Below are 16,957 nucleotides of genomic sequence, written 5' to 3'. Positions count from 1 at the left end.
GTTACATGTTCAAAAGTGTTAAAGAATTATAGATGATTTTGACGGATGATTTTGAATGGTTTTCTGATATAACTAGTTTGATATAACTAGCTTAAACAATTTGTATGTTGGAGCTTTGCATCATGTGATTGTTTGGATGATGGGTCTATATTAATGAGATGAGTTTTGTATTGACCAAGTCCATCAAATGAATTTTAGAGAAGCATTCCATGCTGCTGCTGCCATCTGCTAAAATTTGACCCCAAAAAATTCACCAAAGACAAATAAACCAAAATTTGTCAAATTTTTTTTTAATATTTAATAATTAAATTTTGACTTGTGTTTCTTTTTTGCAAACTTCTTTTAATATTTTCATTAATTTTTACGGATGTCCAGTTTAAATTTTGACTAGTATGTCCAAGCAAGCACTACTTTTATGTAGTAAAACTATGGTCATTTTGCTTAATGTTTGGATTTACTCCTGTGCCAAAAAAAGAAGAAACACTAGACTCAAATCAACCTCACCAATCTTGCTAAATGGATAAATGTATATCAGAAGCCAAATGGTCCTGAGTTCCATTTTCCATTCAATTCTCCACACATTATCAATTTCAGCAACAAAATGGAACACCAATCTATAAATACAAAATACAAATTACAAAATAACAACTATGAACACCAATCTATGAGTTCCAACACCAATTCTATAAGTTACATCAACAACATTAATAAAACACCCTTTCCAGCCCAATTTCAACATGATGAACAATTTTCAACATGATGAACAGCAATATGAACAGCAACAGTTTGACCAGCAACATTAAGGAAGAAACCTTCGTGTATGAGCTGCTCTGAAATTTCCAGTGCGTTCCGCCTCTTTGTGCCTGTCGATAGCCTAAAAAGGAAAAAAAATTAAAAAACACAACAGCAAACTAAAAGAAAAGCAAACAAACAAAAAGCTTGACAACCCATATCAAGAAAACTCATAAAAGAAAAGCAAATAGAGTGAATTTTCTTTTGCAAAATACATAGAGAATGGTCCCAGCATGCAACTTTTAAAATTAATTTCCAATAGAACAACTACCCTCTTTGAGACAATTTGTATATACATAGTAAATAGGTTCAAAGCATTAATGGACAACAGATCTCTGCAACAAACAACAAATACCACAACATTTTAGAGGTGCAGAGAGTATCAGTGAAGGCAAAATGACAACAAAAATAACTTGAGGTTTGTATGAAGTTTTGAACTATAAAACCTTTGGAACAAGATAGCTAAAGAAAAGAAAGCTTCAAACCCCAATCACTTATCAATCTTCTCATATTTCCAGAGCCAAGGTTAATGAATAAGAAACATCAATTAATTTATATAAATATGACCTCTGTCCACCAGCCTAAGGTTTAGAAGAAAATCAAGAGAGAGAAAGAAGGAAAACAGAGGTCGGGAGCTTCTCGTCGGTGTTTTAGGAGCTTCTCTCCGTCGTTGGGAGTGGGTCACCAGTGATGGTAGGTCACCGGTAATGGTGGGTTTGGTAGAGGAGAAAGAGGCTGAGTGAGAAGGAGACTGTGTATAAAGCTGTATAGCTCTGTTGCACTTTGGGCGGGAAAGCCAAATTGAATTTGTTTTAATTTTTTTTTTAGCCGTTGGATTTGCAACGGCTGATCTCAGCCATTGCAAGAAGGAGATGAAGGAGAGGTGATAAGGAGGGGATCCGGACTCGGGATTAGGGGTAGTCCCTCACTGCAGTGCTTGCCGTACACGTAAAACGGCACTGTTTTACAATTTTTTTCAATAGTGAGGGTGAAGGCAGTACCAACCATCACACTAGTATTAGGTGGTATACTAAAGACAAAAGGGGTGATATAAAGTTTGCTTTACATTTTTTTCAATAGTGAGGGTGAGGCAGTACCAACCATCACACTAGTATTAGGTGGTATATAAAGTTTGTAACCTATTTTACCTTTTATTTCATATTAAGGAAAGAATGAACAGTTAAATTACCCGATTATTTTTTAAGCAAACAATTCAAATAATTTTTAAATAAAAAATTATAATAAAGTAAAAGATACTCATTCTTTTTAGATTGCATTCCCCCTTTCAATTACACTTTTGATGCATTTAAGCAAATTTTGAAATAGTCAAAACATGTATAATTTGTTTGATTTTAATTTCAAAATTAATCTTTTAAAAAAATCCAATTTAGTTTGACAAAAATAAATATTAAAGAAGATATTTTTAAAATTTTAAAAGTTATTCAACTTCAAAAAAATATAAAATTATACAAAAAAACTAATGAGTGTTTTTTATTTTGTTATAATTTTTTTTACTAATTAAGTCTATTTGAAAATTATTTGAATTGTTTGCTTCAAAAATAATCAAAATGACATAGTTTACCTGTTCATTCTTCCTCTAATATGAACCACACATTAAAAAAGTAAAATCAGTAATAAACTCTACATCACCCATTGTGCTTTTAGGATATCACCTAATCTTAATGGGATAGTTGGTACAGTAATTAATGACCCTTGAAAACACAAATACAAAACGTAAAACGGTGTCGTTTTACATGCATGGCAAATACCGCAGTGAGGGACTACAATAGTCACCCCTGATCCGTCTAGGAGTAGAGTCATATAAACTGTACTACTGCTGCTCTGGCTGGTCAAGTGAGGAATAAACTCAAGAAAAGCAACCAGAAGCTAGATTTTGAAAACTTTGTCCGGTTTTCAAAATAATCAAACAAAAATTTCAAAATTTTCAAAAAAAATAAGTTTAGAAAATAGGAACCAAACACAATGAATATTTTTAATGATTCCAATCCTTAAAGAGCACATTGTATCATTAATTAAATTCAATTATTATAATTTTTTTAATTTTATCATATTTATAAGTGGATCAACCCAATTAAAGTATTGTGTAAAAAGAGGAACGTGGTCACCCACCCATATCGCAGTAATGCAAGAAGATGAAAAAGTGATGGCCCATTCTCACCTTATAAAAATTCGTACATCAACTCTTTAGCCTCAGATATCATTCTCTCCCTCATATTCTCTCTTTCATATTCTTTTTCTCTTTGGTTTTTTGATCTATTATCAAACAGTTCCGCGACAATGAAGGTCCACGGAAGTGTAATGTCGACGGCAGCACAGCGAGTGTTTGTTTGCCTAAACGAGAAAGAGCTCGAGTTCGAGTTTGTTCCGGTTGACATGAGATCCGGCGAGCACAAACAACCTCATTTCCTTTCTCTCAATGTAGTAGATAAACAAAACATCATCAACTCAAAACCATACACATACTTGTCTTTCTTAGCTCATATTATATGATTGTCATCAACAAAGTCTATATGACCAAGGAAAGCACACCACCACCAATGTTGTGTTTTGAATTTATGATTTTAGTAAGGATTCGTGGAAGAAAAGAAAAATAGAAGGAAAAGCTCAACTTTTTTCACATTTCTGTTGCTTTTTTTTTTTTTTCCTTCCACAACAAATTCACACTAAAATTTAAGATTTTAGAGCCAAATCGAACAAGCCTATGGTCTCTTTTTTGGGTATGGGGTAGATTGGGGAGAGTAAGTTTTGTTGAGTTTTCTATTTTTGGTGTGGGGAGAAGAAGTTTTGCCTGTGACAAAAAATTGAACTTTGATCTGCTAAAATAGGGTAAGAATTCTAGTCAATGGGTTAGTCCAAGTTGGTAGCCTCTTCCCTTCTTAATTCTTATATGCAAAAATTGTATAAATAAATATTAACATTTGAAGGGCCAAAATTGTTTGTCTTTCTTAATTAGCTAATATGATTGTAATAAAAAAAAAATATCGATAAATAAATAAAAACTGTGTCTTGTTTCTTTTGTTAGGAAAGCAGTTACGATGTATTTGGCTCTAACACTACAAGAAAAATCACCTTTGGCGACTAAATTTTTAGTCGCCAAAGGTCCATTTTTAGTCGCTAAAAATCAAGTTTTGGGTTTCCCCGACTAAAACTTTTAGTCGCTGCCTTTGTCGCCAATAAATGGTCGCGGGAGGTATTGGCGACTAAACCTGTTTTAGTCGGCAAAAAGGAGCCCCTTTAGTGACCAATAATTTAGTCGCCAATAGTGTTTTACACTTTTGAAAATCATACATTTACTGACTAATAATTTAGTCGCCAATACTCAATCAAATGCCGACTAAACCGTTTAGTCGCCAAAATAAAGACTTTTGGCGACTAACTTTTTAGTCGCCGAAGGTGTTTCCGTCAAAAAAAAAAAAATCCCATTTTCTTGCGATTTCTGAGTTTCGAACTGCAGCCGTCCAACATTCCAAACATTTAACAACACACTCCCTCCACTATGCCACTACACATCACATGAATATATATGAAATATATATTATTTATATAGTATATTGTCCGATATTAATACAAAACAATATTTATAAATATAATTATTTTTATTCAAATATAATTTATGTAAAAAATAAATGATTTATTAAAAAAAAATTTGGGCCACTTTTGGCGACTAAAATCAATTTTTAGTCGCCAATGCTATAATTATCAGCTACTAATTATTTTTTGTCGCTAAAAAATTAAGTTCCATTTAAAAATAAAGCAGTTTTGGCGACTAAATCTGTTTTTAGTCGCCAAAAATGTCACTTTTTGGCTACTAAACCTGTTTTAGTCGGCAATTGTCAGTTTTTAGCTACTAATTTTTTTTTTTGTAGCCAAAAACCTGCACATTCAGCGACCAACCTGTTTTTTAGTCGCTAAAACCAGCACCTTTGGCTACTAAATTGTTTTAGTCGGCAAAAACCATCACTTTTGGCGACGAAAATTGTGTTAGTCGCTGAAACCCATATAATAGGCGACCAAACTGATTTTTAGTCGCCAATACGTATACATTTGGCTACTAAATGGTTTTAGTCGCCAAAAGTCTTCATTTTTGGCGACTAAAATGGATTTAGTCGCCATTTGTGCAACTTTCAGCGACGAAATTCATTTTTTTAGTCGCCATTGGTGCTTTTTGTTGTAGTGTAAGATTTGGATAGTAATTTGAAAAAAAAAAAAAAAAAAAATCTTATTTCATTTTAAAATTTCTATCAAAATGCATGATCCAAATGCTGAGCATCTCCAATGCACTAGGTATATGATACTTGTTAGTTAAAATGCCTAGTATGATTCACTTTTTTCAATTCCAATGTACTAGGCATATGATTAGGCATTTTGGCTCAACTCATATTCACTAGCTACATGTAGCTAGCCTTCAACGCTAGGCAAAATGTATTCAATCATTAGGATCATTTCCCTCCATCTTTGTTATTGACATGGCATTCTATAAAATTAATAGTATTTAGATAAATAGCTAAAATAAAGAGCATGGTTGGAGTAAAAACATAAAACAGTTGATAGGCAAAATAAAATATATACTTTATAGTAATATTTAGATAGGTAAAATGCCTACTACCGTTAGAGATGCTCTAAATCAAGCCATGCACTGGGTACGTGTAGTCTATTTTCTTTTTCTTATTTCAAATATAGTTCTAACAATTGTTTGTGGTCTTGATGTAGCCATTTGGTCAAGTACCGGCCTTAGAAGATGGAGATCTGAAGCTCTTTGGTATAAACTGATGCCTAGCTACTATATGCACTGATTAATTGATATGATCAATGAAATGCTAGCTACATATAAACTTAAAATTTTACATTGTATTTGTATGGCTGATTCATTCCGGATGTGGGTATGAATCATGTTTAAAACAAATTGAGATCATGTTTAAAACAAATCTCAATTACACAATGCATTTTTTGTGTTCTAATTATGTGTGCCCATATTTTATGGTGTCTTAGGTGGTTGGATTACAGAGTCAAGAGCAATTAACCAATACATCGCACGCACATATGCGGACAAAGGGAATCAGTTATATGCCAGGACCTGAAGAAGATGGCAATCCTATCCGTGTGGATGGAGGTGGAGGCTCACCAGTTTGATCCTGTGGCTTCGAAGCTGAGTTGGGAGCTAGCTATTAAACCACTGATTGGCATGACAATGGATGCTTCAGTAGTGGAGGAGAACAAGGCGACGCTGGCTAAGGTTTTGGACGTGTATGAGGCTCAGCTGGCTCACTCCGAGTACATTGGTGGAGACTGCTTCACCTTGGCTGATCTGCATCACCTGCCCAACACTCAAATCTTGATGGGTACTCAGGCTAAGAAGCTCTTCGATTCGCGCCCACATGTGAGTGCTTGGTGTGCTGATATCCTGTCAAGGCCGGCCTGGTTGAAGGTTGTGGCAATGCAAACCAACAATTAAGCACATGATGCTGTCTCTACTACCGGACTTTTGTGTTCTTAATTGTCTATGTCTCTCTGTTTTGTTTCTTGTCTATCCTGTCTTTCTTCATCCTTTCAGTGGGATGAGAAAACAGTAGCTTTGTGAGTGAAATCTGAAATAATTTGGTATCTTGATCGAGGACCATCAATAAGTAAAAGTTTCCTATGTTTGTCGAGCGTTTGGATTGTGCAGAGTACTTAATGAATTCCTTCCTTCTTCTTCTTCTTCTTCTTCTTCTTCTTCTTCTTCTTCTTCTTCTTCTTCTTCTTTTTCTTCATTTTAAACCACTAACTCAGCTCAGCCCACAAAAGTTGAGAATTCGACAAATTGGTGAGAAAAACAATTCTTGAAGGGTTTTTTTTAATAAATGTTTTGAGTAGCAATTGCTAGAACAGAGGTACTGATACACCAATATTGGTTTAGCAAGTTAGAGAAATCACATTTCATCACGAAAGAATGGAACTTCCCAAACCAAACCAAAATGAAAAAGATTCAAAGCTAGGCCTTGAAATCAGCAAACAGTTACATAAAAGGAATTTTGTAGATTGTTCTTCCTGTGGATAATTGAAATATGATTTCAAATTCCAAGAACTCGTTTTTATTTTTGATAGGAAATTAAAAAAGTTTTCTCAATTCGACTCACAATGACATGGCATGATTTGTGTAATTTCAACATATTCATAATCTTAGCCAACTTAATCCAGCTATCAAGCACGACTTTAGATCTATTAGTGAGGTTTTAGAATTTTACACATCTGAGCTAGTTTAGCGGATTAAATAACTAATCTCTTCTCTCTTTTCTTTTCTTTTCTTTTTTTACAATAAATAAATAATAATAATAATAAAAGTTAACATTTCAAGGGCCAAAATTGCCTTAGCTAATATGATCGTCATAAAAAAGGATCTGCCTTGTTTCTGTAGCTATGAAAGCACTTAACCTGCAACTCTTACCATGGACAGAGTAGCTGTAGTCTAACAATTGTTTGTCCTATTGATGTAGCCATTTGGTCAAGTACCAGCCTTTGAAGATGGAGATTTGAAACTCTTTTATATAAATGAATTATTGCCTATCAACTATGCACAAATTATTGATATAGAGTTCATACAATAGCTATTTTATTGTTCCTTGGCCTGTTGTATTGCAGAGTCAAGGGCAATTAATCAATACATCGCGCACACTTATGTGGACAAGGGGAACCAACTGATTTGCCAGTACCCGAAGAAGATGGCAATCCTATCCGTGTGGATGGGGGTGGAGGCTCACCAGTTTGATCCTGTGGCTTTGAAGCTGAGTTGGGAGCTAGCTATTAAACCTCTGTTTGGCATAACAATGGATGCTTCGGTAGTGGCGAGAACAAGGCGAAGCTGGCTAAGGTTTTGGAAGTGTATGAGGCTCAGTTGGCTCAATCAAAGTACTTGGGCGGAGAATGCTTCACATTGGCCAACATGTATCACCTGCCTGACACTCAAATCCTAATGAGTACTCAGGCAAAGAAGCTCTTTGATTCCCACCCCCACGTGAGCGCTTGGTGCGCTGATATCCTGGCAAGGCCGACCTGGTTGAAGGTCATGGCAATGCGAACCAACAATTATGCTTAAAGTTAATCTTCGTACTCAATGTAGCATGCAATGTTCTCTCAACCCCGTCTTGCAATTTCCTGTCTGCCTTTGTTCGTTTCTAGTCTTCTTGTCTTTCATCCCTTCGATGGGTTGAGAAAGCAGTAAGCTTTCCAAGTCAATATGAAATAATTTGGTATCTCAAGGACCATCAAGAAGTAAAATTTCCTATCTTTGTGGAATATTTTGATTGTATGCATTCCTTTTTTCCCATTTTGAACCACTAATTGAGCACAGCCCACAAGAGTTCAGAATTTTAAAAATTGGTGAAGAGAAGCAGTTCTGGAAGGTAATTTTTTTTTTAAAAAAAATAATAAAATAAAAATTCTTTGACATGCAATCACTAGAACAGAGGTACTGATGTCTTCTAAATTATCTAACAGCATAACAAGCAAATTGGCAGGGACAAAGGGTTCAATCAACAAATTTACAAATATCAGTTTCTCAAGTCACAGAAATCATACTTCGTCACCAAAGAATAGAAGCTAAACCAAATTAAAACGAAAAAGCTTCGAAGGGAAATCTTGAAATCAACAAACAGTTGCATACAATGGAATTCTATAACCTGTTCTTTCTGTACAAAATTGAAGCATGATTACAAATTCCACACATTCATTCTATGTCTGGTTGATAAATGCAACTTGACTTTGTGACTGTGGACCTGATTATCTCCTAGGAAGGATCTGATGAAAGGAAATACTCCCACATTACAATCCTAAATGAGCAAGGACTTGTGTTTATCAACCCTAGTTATTTGTCATTCCTTAATTCCTCATCTAACTATAAAGAGAATGAAAGAGAAGAAAAAGTTAATGGGTGCTTACAGTTGATGAATGAGAGAACCCCATAATCAGAAGAGTCCAATGTCCTTGATTTACAAGTCAAATAAACATCCCAACAAAATCTGCAGCATCCAATCCCCTTAATTTATAGTTCATTTCCTTCAGACAGCAACAAACCACATTTTCAATCAGGACGTTAACATTAGCCCTCGAGTCGATGTAATGTTTGTGCAAATCAGTTGACAAACAACATGTCGACATGAGAGTTCATTTAGAAGCCAAATGAACTCTAATTGCTACTGCTAAGTTTATTATATCCAAAGAAAGAATTCAAACAGCTGGATTGCATACATGCCAATTCTCTCTCTATATGTGAATGCTACAAACTTATTGTGCTAGCAACTCATGAATGTGATCCTAAGGTTGAAGCTCTATTGAGCTAGAACCCAGGTTCATCTTAAGTCCCCTCTCTTTTATCAGCATCCTAACCTTTTCCACATCACTCCATCTTCCCATCAATGCATAAAGACTAGACAGCATAACATAATAACCACTGTTCTCTGGCTGCAACTTTATGAGTTTCCAAGCTGCTAACTCACTCAATTCTAGGTTTCCATGAGCTCTACAACCAGCTAAAAAAGCTCTCCAGACTGGTTTAGTTGGCTCAAAGGGCATTTCTTTTATGATCTTGAAAGCTTCTTCGAGATATCCAGACCACGCAAATAGATCAACCAAACAAGCATAATGCTTGATTGCTGGTGAAAATCCAAAAATTCCATCACGTATTGTACTAAAGATTTGTTGTCCCATTTGTACCAATCCAGAATGACTACAAGCACACACTTAACCCGTTCTTGCACCATTCGAGAAAACCACCAAACCGCCTCCTGCCCACTCTTTGCTAATAAGGGCATTCCATGTAAAGACATTCTTTTCTTTCATGCTTTGGAAAACAGCCAAACTGTAGACACCCCATTTTTGACCGTCCTCAAGACTTGGATGTCATCATTTGAACACTCGATGATTATCCATGTTCGTGTTCGTCTTGAGTCCTTGGAGGTTTCGACCGCGCGTCTTGCCTCAAGACCTCTCGACTTGTTTGTTTTGTGTTTGGTTTTGCACCAAACACTTGTTGTTTTGCTTCTGAGGGTGGAAAATAGCTTGTTGGCCATCCCCACACCTCACCGGCCATGGCTTGATGCCACCGGCCCTGTTTTATTGCCATCGGCCATTAGTGATGGCCGACTGGCACTGTTTTTGGTCGGCCGGCCATTTGTTTTGGTCGATCGGCCACTTTTTCTGGCCGAGACCTTTTCTTGAGGGGATTTGAACCTTTTGAACCCTTGGTTTTAGCTTCTTGAGGAAGCTTGAACCTTTTGAACCCTTAGTTCTAGCTTCTTGAGGAAGCTTGAACCCTTTGAACCCGTGGTTCTAGCTTCTTGAGGAAGCTTGAACCTTTTGAACTATTGGTTCTAGCTTATTGAGGAAGCTTGAACCTTTTGAACTCTTGGTTTTAGCTTCTTGAGAAGGCTTGAAACCTTTTGAACCCTTAGTTCTAGCTTCTTGAGGAAGCTTGAACCTTTTGGACCCTTGGTTCTAGCTTATTGAGGAAGCTTGAACCTTTTGAACTCTTGGTTTTAGCTTCTTGAGAAGGCTTGAACCCTTGGTTCTAGCTTCCTGAGGAGGCTTGAACCTTTTGAACCCTTGGTTCTAGCTTCTTGAGGAGGCTTGAACCTCTTGAACCTTTGTTCTAGCTTCTCCAAGAAACTTGAACCCTTTGCTCCAAGCTTCTAAAAGAAGCTTGAACCCCTGTCTAGCTTCTCCAAGAAGCTTGACCCCTTTGCCTAGTTTCTCCAAGAAGCTTGGCCCTTTTGCTACAAGCTTCTAAGAGAAGCTTGACCCCTTCGCCTAGCTTCTCCAAGAAGCTTGGCCCTTTTGCTACAAGCTTCTAAGAGAAGCTTGACCCCTTTGCTTAGCTTCCCTTAGAAGCTTGCCCCCTTTGACCCTTTTGCCTTAGCTTCTCTAAGAAGCTTAGGCCTTTTGCCTTGCTCTATAAATAGAAGAGCTCCTCTTCCATTGTAAGGGTTCCAAGAAATTTGTCTAAGGCAAAAAACACACATCTCTCCCTATATCTCTACATTTTCGCTTCAAAGTGCTTAGTTCTTGGCTCCATTACACACCACCTCCTATCCTAACACCTCCACCATCACTCTAAGTATCTTGGAGGCCATTTTTAGAGGCTAAGGGACTGGTTTTCTGGACCAAGAAGCTGCTGTCCCCTTTTGGCTACAAGGGTAACACACTTTACCCTCTTTTGGTCTTTATTTTGCTTCATCTTTTAGCCATACTTAGAAGCATTTTCAATCTTTTTCATAAACTGAAAAAAGTCTTCTTTTGAGCTCCTTTTTAAGTTTGTTTAAGATCACTTTTGTGTTTGGGGTTGTTTACCCCCTCTTAGGCCTTGTTTGGCCCCATTTTGTGCTATTTTTGGTGAGCTTCGGGACCACCTTATTTGGGCCTCCTCACCACTGAAATCTTGAGGGATTTCAGTGGTAAGAATGGTGTCTTAAGGTCCTAAGAAGGAGAGGGCCGTCCCTTCTCCTTGTTGTCTTCAAAAAGTGTCATTTTAGCCTCATGTGTGAGCACCATTTTTAAGTTCATGTTGGCCATGTCTTAAGTGTTATTTGTGCTTATTTTGGTATGATATAGCATTTTTTCTACTTGGTTTAGACACACCATGCATGCCTTGCGTACTTGTCTTGTAATGCCATGAAATTGCCTTAACATGCTTTGTGCTTTGAGTCTTGTTTCTAACATGATTTTGGCTTAGCTTTGTGAAGCTTTTATGCATGTTTGAGTGCGTTTGATGTCTGTTTTTGGTTGTTTGGGCCATCCATGGCTTGCTTTGTATAGCTACCATGCAACCTAGCTTGTAGGCTTTGAGTGTTGGACCTTCTAGCATGCTCTATTTGCATCATTTCAATGGTTTGGCACCATTAGTTATGTCATTTCAGTCCTTATAACATGCTTGTATGCTTGCATTTGATGCTCCTTTAATGCTTTAAAAGGCTTATGTCTTATGCTCCTTGGTTGTACCATTGTGCATGCCTCTAAGATTAGGTCATTTAGATGCCATCTAAGTGGTTTTTAGGGCTCACTTTGGCATGATTTGGGACTGTTTTGGTCCACTTTGGTCATTTGCTTCATGTGTCACTTGACCATAGTTTAAGTCCTTGGGCTTGGTTGCATGCCTTGTTTGCATTGGTAGGTTGATTTGGCATCATCTTCGACATGTTTTCAAAGCTTATCGTGTATGCTATTTGTCCATGTTAAGTGTGCTTAAAAGCTACCTTTTTATGCTCAAGTATTGGACCATGTGTGCATGAATGTTTGTGTGTACATTAGCCTTGCATGTTGTCACATACTTGGCCCATAAACATCTTGTTATCATAGTGCATTTGGCATGCACTCTTGTGGCTTTAGGTTACTTAACATGTTGCTACATGTTTGCCTCATGTGTTGTTGCATGCTTGTCATTAGCATAGTTGTTCCATGCCTTGCATGCTTGTTTGCTTAGGTTGTGTGCCTAGTACATATTGCATGCTTGCATACTTGCCTCCATGCTCATGTTGCATACTTAGCTCACATGCTTAGGTTTCACTTGGCATGCATGCCTTGCCTCTTGATTAACCATGATTGAGGTTGGGCCTCTTGTTTGTTTGTATGCATTCCATTTTATATTGAGTGGCACACTTGGTTTCTTGGGCCATCACGCATTGAAATGCGCGATTGGTGGTCCGAGAACCAAGGAACATTATCCTTTGAGTCATGAACATGATAAGGAGGGTGTTTGTGCAAACATTTGCTTTGAAATGCATTGCCATGCCTTGTCTGTCCTCTGTTGCTGTCAAAACAGGTTTCTGCAGGAATCTTTGGCCAGTCGACTACATCAAGTGCCGATCGACAGATGATGGATGGCCGATATCTCCATAGATGGTCGATGACCACTTCCCTTTGGCCGGTGACCATTCCTCATGGCCGGTGGCATTCCCCAGTGTTCATAAGGTGTACCTTGGCACTTGTGTAGTCCTCAGAGGAGCAGAGCAGGGTAAACAGAGGCAGCTTGTGCATGGCATTGGATTTCCGGGCGAAGTCAATCCGAGCATGCGTGCATCCCTCTTCCCGAGGCCTTTTACCGCTTTCCTTAGCTTAATTGATTTGTTAATTAATTAGGTGGTCTATAAATTATTTAATTAGCTTGTAGGTTAATTAAATTGTATTATTCTTTTGGTCCTTCCGAGCGAGGGTGAATTTGTAATAAGCGTGCGTGTGTGTGATGCATGTCTTCCAACCCCACATCTTTCTCCCTTTTATTTACCAGCTTATGATGGTTAGATTAGGGGATGTTTCAATTAGCATACTTATGCTCGCATGTTTGCATCATTCATCTGTATTGCATGCACCGGGCTTGGCGCATCATACTAACTGCATTGTATTTCAATTCCAACTTGAATGCGTGTTAGTTGTAGCATCTCATATGCCATTCTTAGGATAGCCGAGCCTATTTCTAGTCGCATTTTGCATGTGTTGCATTAGCCATCTTAACATGAACTAGGATCATGCATCGATTACTAACTAATTTCTATTTTGGCTCGGAGTACTCGGTAAGTGTTTATGCTTTAGCATCCTTGCATGTGTGTGAGTAACTGCCATGATAGCATGCTTACCATGAGGCTATGTGCTTATGTGATATATCTGCCTAAGTGCCTGTGGGTGAAGGTTGGATTATCTAAATTGGAACAATGCATTAACTATGAGTTTTAAGCCCACTAGATAGTGGCAAAACCATCTTTTCTAAGCCCACTCAAGGGTGGCAAAGCCTGCATTTTAGCCTACTTGCGAGTGGCAAACCATTTTCAAAACAAACATGAAATGTTTTATTCCAATTCAGGCGATCCAGTCTATACTTGTATGCTATGCGCATCACATAGTAATTCTAGGCTAATAAACCGGAATAAGAACACATAACGTTTTCAAAACTCGATATCATGGTTAGTAGAGGCCGATCTTTGATCGAGCGAGTGGGGGTGCTCATATCTGACCTTCTCCAATCGTACCCAAGTTCCCGAGCCGAGGCAACTTTGGTGATGACGGACACGTGGCCTTAGACAACGAGTCAGGGTTTCCTAAATTCCCCCAAAAATAAATATTTAGGTGGCGACTCTGTATCTGGCAAAGCAGTCCATGTTTGGCACTTCTTTCAAAAAAATTTGTTTTCAAAAACGATTTGCCAGATTTGGACTCTTTGATGATTCATCGGTCTTGCATTGTACTCTGCGAGATTAGATACAGGACCGTGACATTGAGTCCTGAACTGTAGTGAGCCCAAAATGAACAGTACGGGGGATCTCCTCCCGGGACGTTCGGGGACGTCTACACAAACCCTCTTCAATTCTCACACATTTTTCATACATATCAATCAAAGAAGTTCCCAAAATCACATCCAGTACCCAGCCCCTCCTCTCTATAAAACCATGTATCCAAATACCCATGTCAATGGCCCCAAAACTCGAGCACGCAGACAAAGCAATCGCCATAGTCACTTGATTCGGCACCACACCAGCATATTCCATCTTCTCAAAAGCAACCACGACATCATCAAACTTCCCAGCTTCTCGATACCCAGTAATTATAATAGTCCATGAGACCGCATCTCTCTGAGGCATTTCATCAAACGCTTTCCGGCACAAGTCCATATTCCCACCCAACGTGTACTGTAATAACCCGACCCTCATCTATGATTCTGGTATACTTTCAGTTCCCTTATTTTGTATATTTATATGCTCATTGTGAAATTCCATGTGGAATTACGGTTAAGTAAGTGAAACCCATGTTTAAGGATGTCTATCTGTTGAACACGAAAAGTATCTGTTACATGTAGAATGCTTGAAGCAAAAATTGGAAGCCTTAGGGGCTTAATTATCTGAAATTGATTTTATATATGTGATCAGCATATTTTTTAAGTAATATTAAATGCTTCTGTGAAATTTCAATTTGGGATGCTTAAACGATTGATTTTCGTCCTATTCAACTTTTTCTTTTATAAAATATATATGTGTGTATATGCTAGCTCTTTGACTTGGGACCCTTATATCAATATTTCCTCTGAGAGAGAGAATTAGAGAGGAGGAGGGTTTGTGAGGGAGTTCATCAAGGAAGAAGATTGAAGAATTAGAGGGGTTATAAAGATTTTAATGTAAGGTATGTGTAATTCATTCTAATTGGTTCCTCTCTTTGATAATTAAGTAGAAAGTTCTTTATGTTATACAAGTTAGGGTTTATGTTGTGGAACAAGTATGTGGTGAATGATTAATGAGAATCATGTTTCTTGAGCTCATGTAGCTAAATGATCATGTGTTGATATATGTCTATGTATGTGAAGATGGGAATGTTATGAAGTTAAGTTGTGTTTGGGAGCTAAGATCAAAGGTCCAAATTATATGAAGATTGATTTATGTTATAGCTCCTATTTACATGATGGTTGACCTATGTTTTAACAATTAAAAGATCTATTTTGAGCTTCAAGAATACTCTCCAAAAACTGAGCTTTGCTGAAGCTTCGAACTGTTTTCTGCCCAGATCGCCGCACGTGCGGGGTTCACTGCCGCACGTGCGGGAAGCACTGCCGCACGTGCGGCCCAAGCTGTAAAAGTTTGTTCGCCTCGTTTTGCGTGCTTAACCCTCTAGTATTTTTGAAATAGGTGTTTGATGTCCCTAAGATGCCTGTAAATTCATTCGAAATAAACTGAAGTAGGAAAGGAATTAAGAAAGCAAAAGAACTAATGACTAAGTTATGTGTGTGTACAGGGCACACTCCAGGAGGGGCAAGCACTCCATTGTAGCACTGTGAGTAATAGTACGAAGATGTACATTTTGTTTACCATTGATAATTATTATCACTAACGCTCTGTTTCTTGTAAGTGTTACATGAACATTTATTATGATTGAAAGTCAAGGTGAACATTGAAAAATTGGCATACATCGGTATGTCTTTGAAATGACTCTGTTCTATCAATAACGAGTAATAATTCTCTATGATCTATAAGCAAACTACGTCGTTTCTTAATGAATAAATGGAATTATGGTTATCTTTAAACCAAGTATCTGTATGAAACGGAGATTATTTGATTATGTTACATGTGGACCCAAGGTCGTTAAGAACCTATGACATGCATGCAAATGTTTAACATTATTATGTGACTCATGTTAGAATGTGGGTTATTCTGCCCTTATTAAGTATATGGTAATGATATATGTGGGCTCAGTTAATAATTGTTATTATTATTATTATTCAGTTGTACACGAGACACCTGTATTAATTTGCAACCAAGCCATGGGAAACTTATGTGCATTATTGCATAATGGAATTCTAAGGAAACTGAAATTACTTCTATTACTGTTTCGGTTATGCTATGCTATGACATGATATGATGATTCGGTCTATAAGACCTATGAAATTCTGGTATGGAGCAAAGTGTTGTACGGAACTAAGTACTGCGATGCGAGTTACCTCTAGAATCCGTACGAGCCACCTCTTGAGTCCATACATATGTGAACTGGGCGTAAAGCCAATGTGAAAGTTGTGAGGCCTATGGCCATTTTGTATGACCTGTTAGTATGAAACAAAGTGCTGTACAGAACTAGGTGCTGCAATGCGAGTCACCTCTAGAATCCGTACGAGCCATCTCTTGAGTTCATACACGCATTTCAAGGGCTTTATGCCATTACAAGGGCTGTATGCCAATACAAGGGCTTTATGCCATTACAAGGGCCTTATGCCAATACAAGGGCTTTATGCCATTACAAGGGCCTTATGCCAATACAAGGGCTTTATGCCAATACAAGGGTTTTATGCCATTACAAGGGCTTATGCCATTCTGATAAGGGTTTCATGCCATTTTGTTAAGGATTTCATGCCATTCTGTTAAGGATTTCATGCCATTCTGTTAAGGGCTGAAAGCCACTCTATTTAAGATGGGGCCCAAGGCCATTCTGTAAAAGATACTTTTGTATAAATGATCTTGAAAATGACTATGCTATACAATGTTTAATAAAATCCATATTTTGGGTTACGGAATGTTTAACATGATAAGTATTTTATGAAATGATAAAAATGCTATGAACTTCCGACATGTTTATGTTATGATACGTTTTCTGGATAATTTTCCCAAAATGCCTAGATACGCTACGAAACTCCGAATGTTCAAGATGT

The 16,957-nt window shown here is 37.5% G+C and overlaps 1 long non-coding RNA gene and 2 pseudogenes across 3 annotated transcripts; 1 reads left to right on the top strand and 2 right to left on the bottom strand.

Annotated features, from left to right (window-relative positions):
- Nucleotides 1–668: 668 nt before the first annotated feature.
- LOC145801561 (uncharacterized) lies at nucleotides 669–1,820 on the bottom strand. Its single transcript, XR_014343173.1, has 2 exons — nucleotides 1,239–1,820; nucleotides 669–874 (listed from the first exon to the last, which is right to left on the bottom strand). It is a non-coding gene; the product is annotated as an uncharacterized LOC145801561 (long non-coding RNA).
- Nucleotides 1,821–2,907: 1,087 nt separating this feature from the next.
- Nucleotides 2,908–6,467, top strand: LOC114271977 (glutathione S-transferase PARB-like; annotated as a pseudogene). The gene is made up of 3 exons (XR_014341700.1): nucleotides 2,908–3,231; nucleotides 5,524–5,572; nucleotides 5,818–6,467. The product of XR_014341700.1 is annotated as a glutathione S-transferase PARB-like (transcript).
- Nucleotides 6,468–8,417: 1,950 nt separating this feature from the next.
- Nucleotides 8,418–14,480, bottom strand: LOC145800174 (pentatricopeptide repeat-containing protein At1g08070, chloroplastic pseudogene; annotated as a pseudogene). Its single transcript, XR_014341425.1, has 2 exons — nucleotides 14,158–14,480; nucleotides 8,418–9,646 (listed from the first exon to the last, which is right to left on the bottom strand). The product of XR_014341425.1 is annotated as a pentatricopeptide repeat-containing protein At1g08070, chloroplastic pseudogene (transcript).
- Nucleotides 14,481–16,957: the final 2,477 nt, after the last annotated feature.

This window comes from Camellia sinensis, chromosome 10 (assembly GCF_055761805.1).
Source record: "Camellia sinensis isolate YWXY chromosome 10, ASM5576180v1, whole genome shotgun sequence".
Lineage (NCBI taxonomy): Eukaryota > Viridiplantae > Streptophyta > Magnoliopsida > Ericales > Theaceae > Camellia > Camellia sinensis.
The sequence above is the reverse complement of the archived record's forward strand: the minus strand, read 5'-3'. Positions and strand labels throughout refer to the sequence as shown.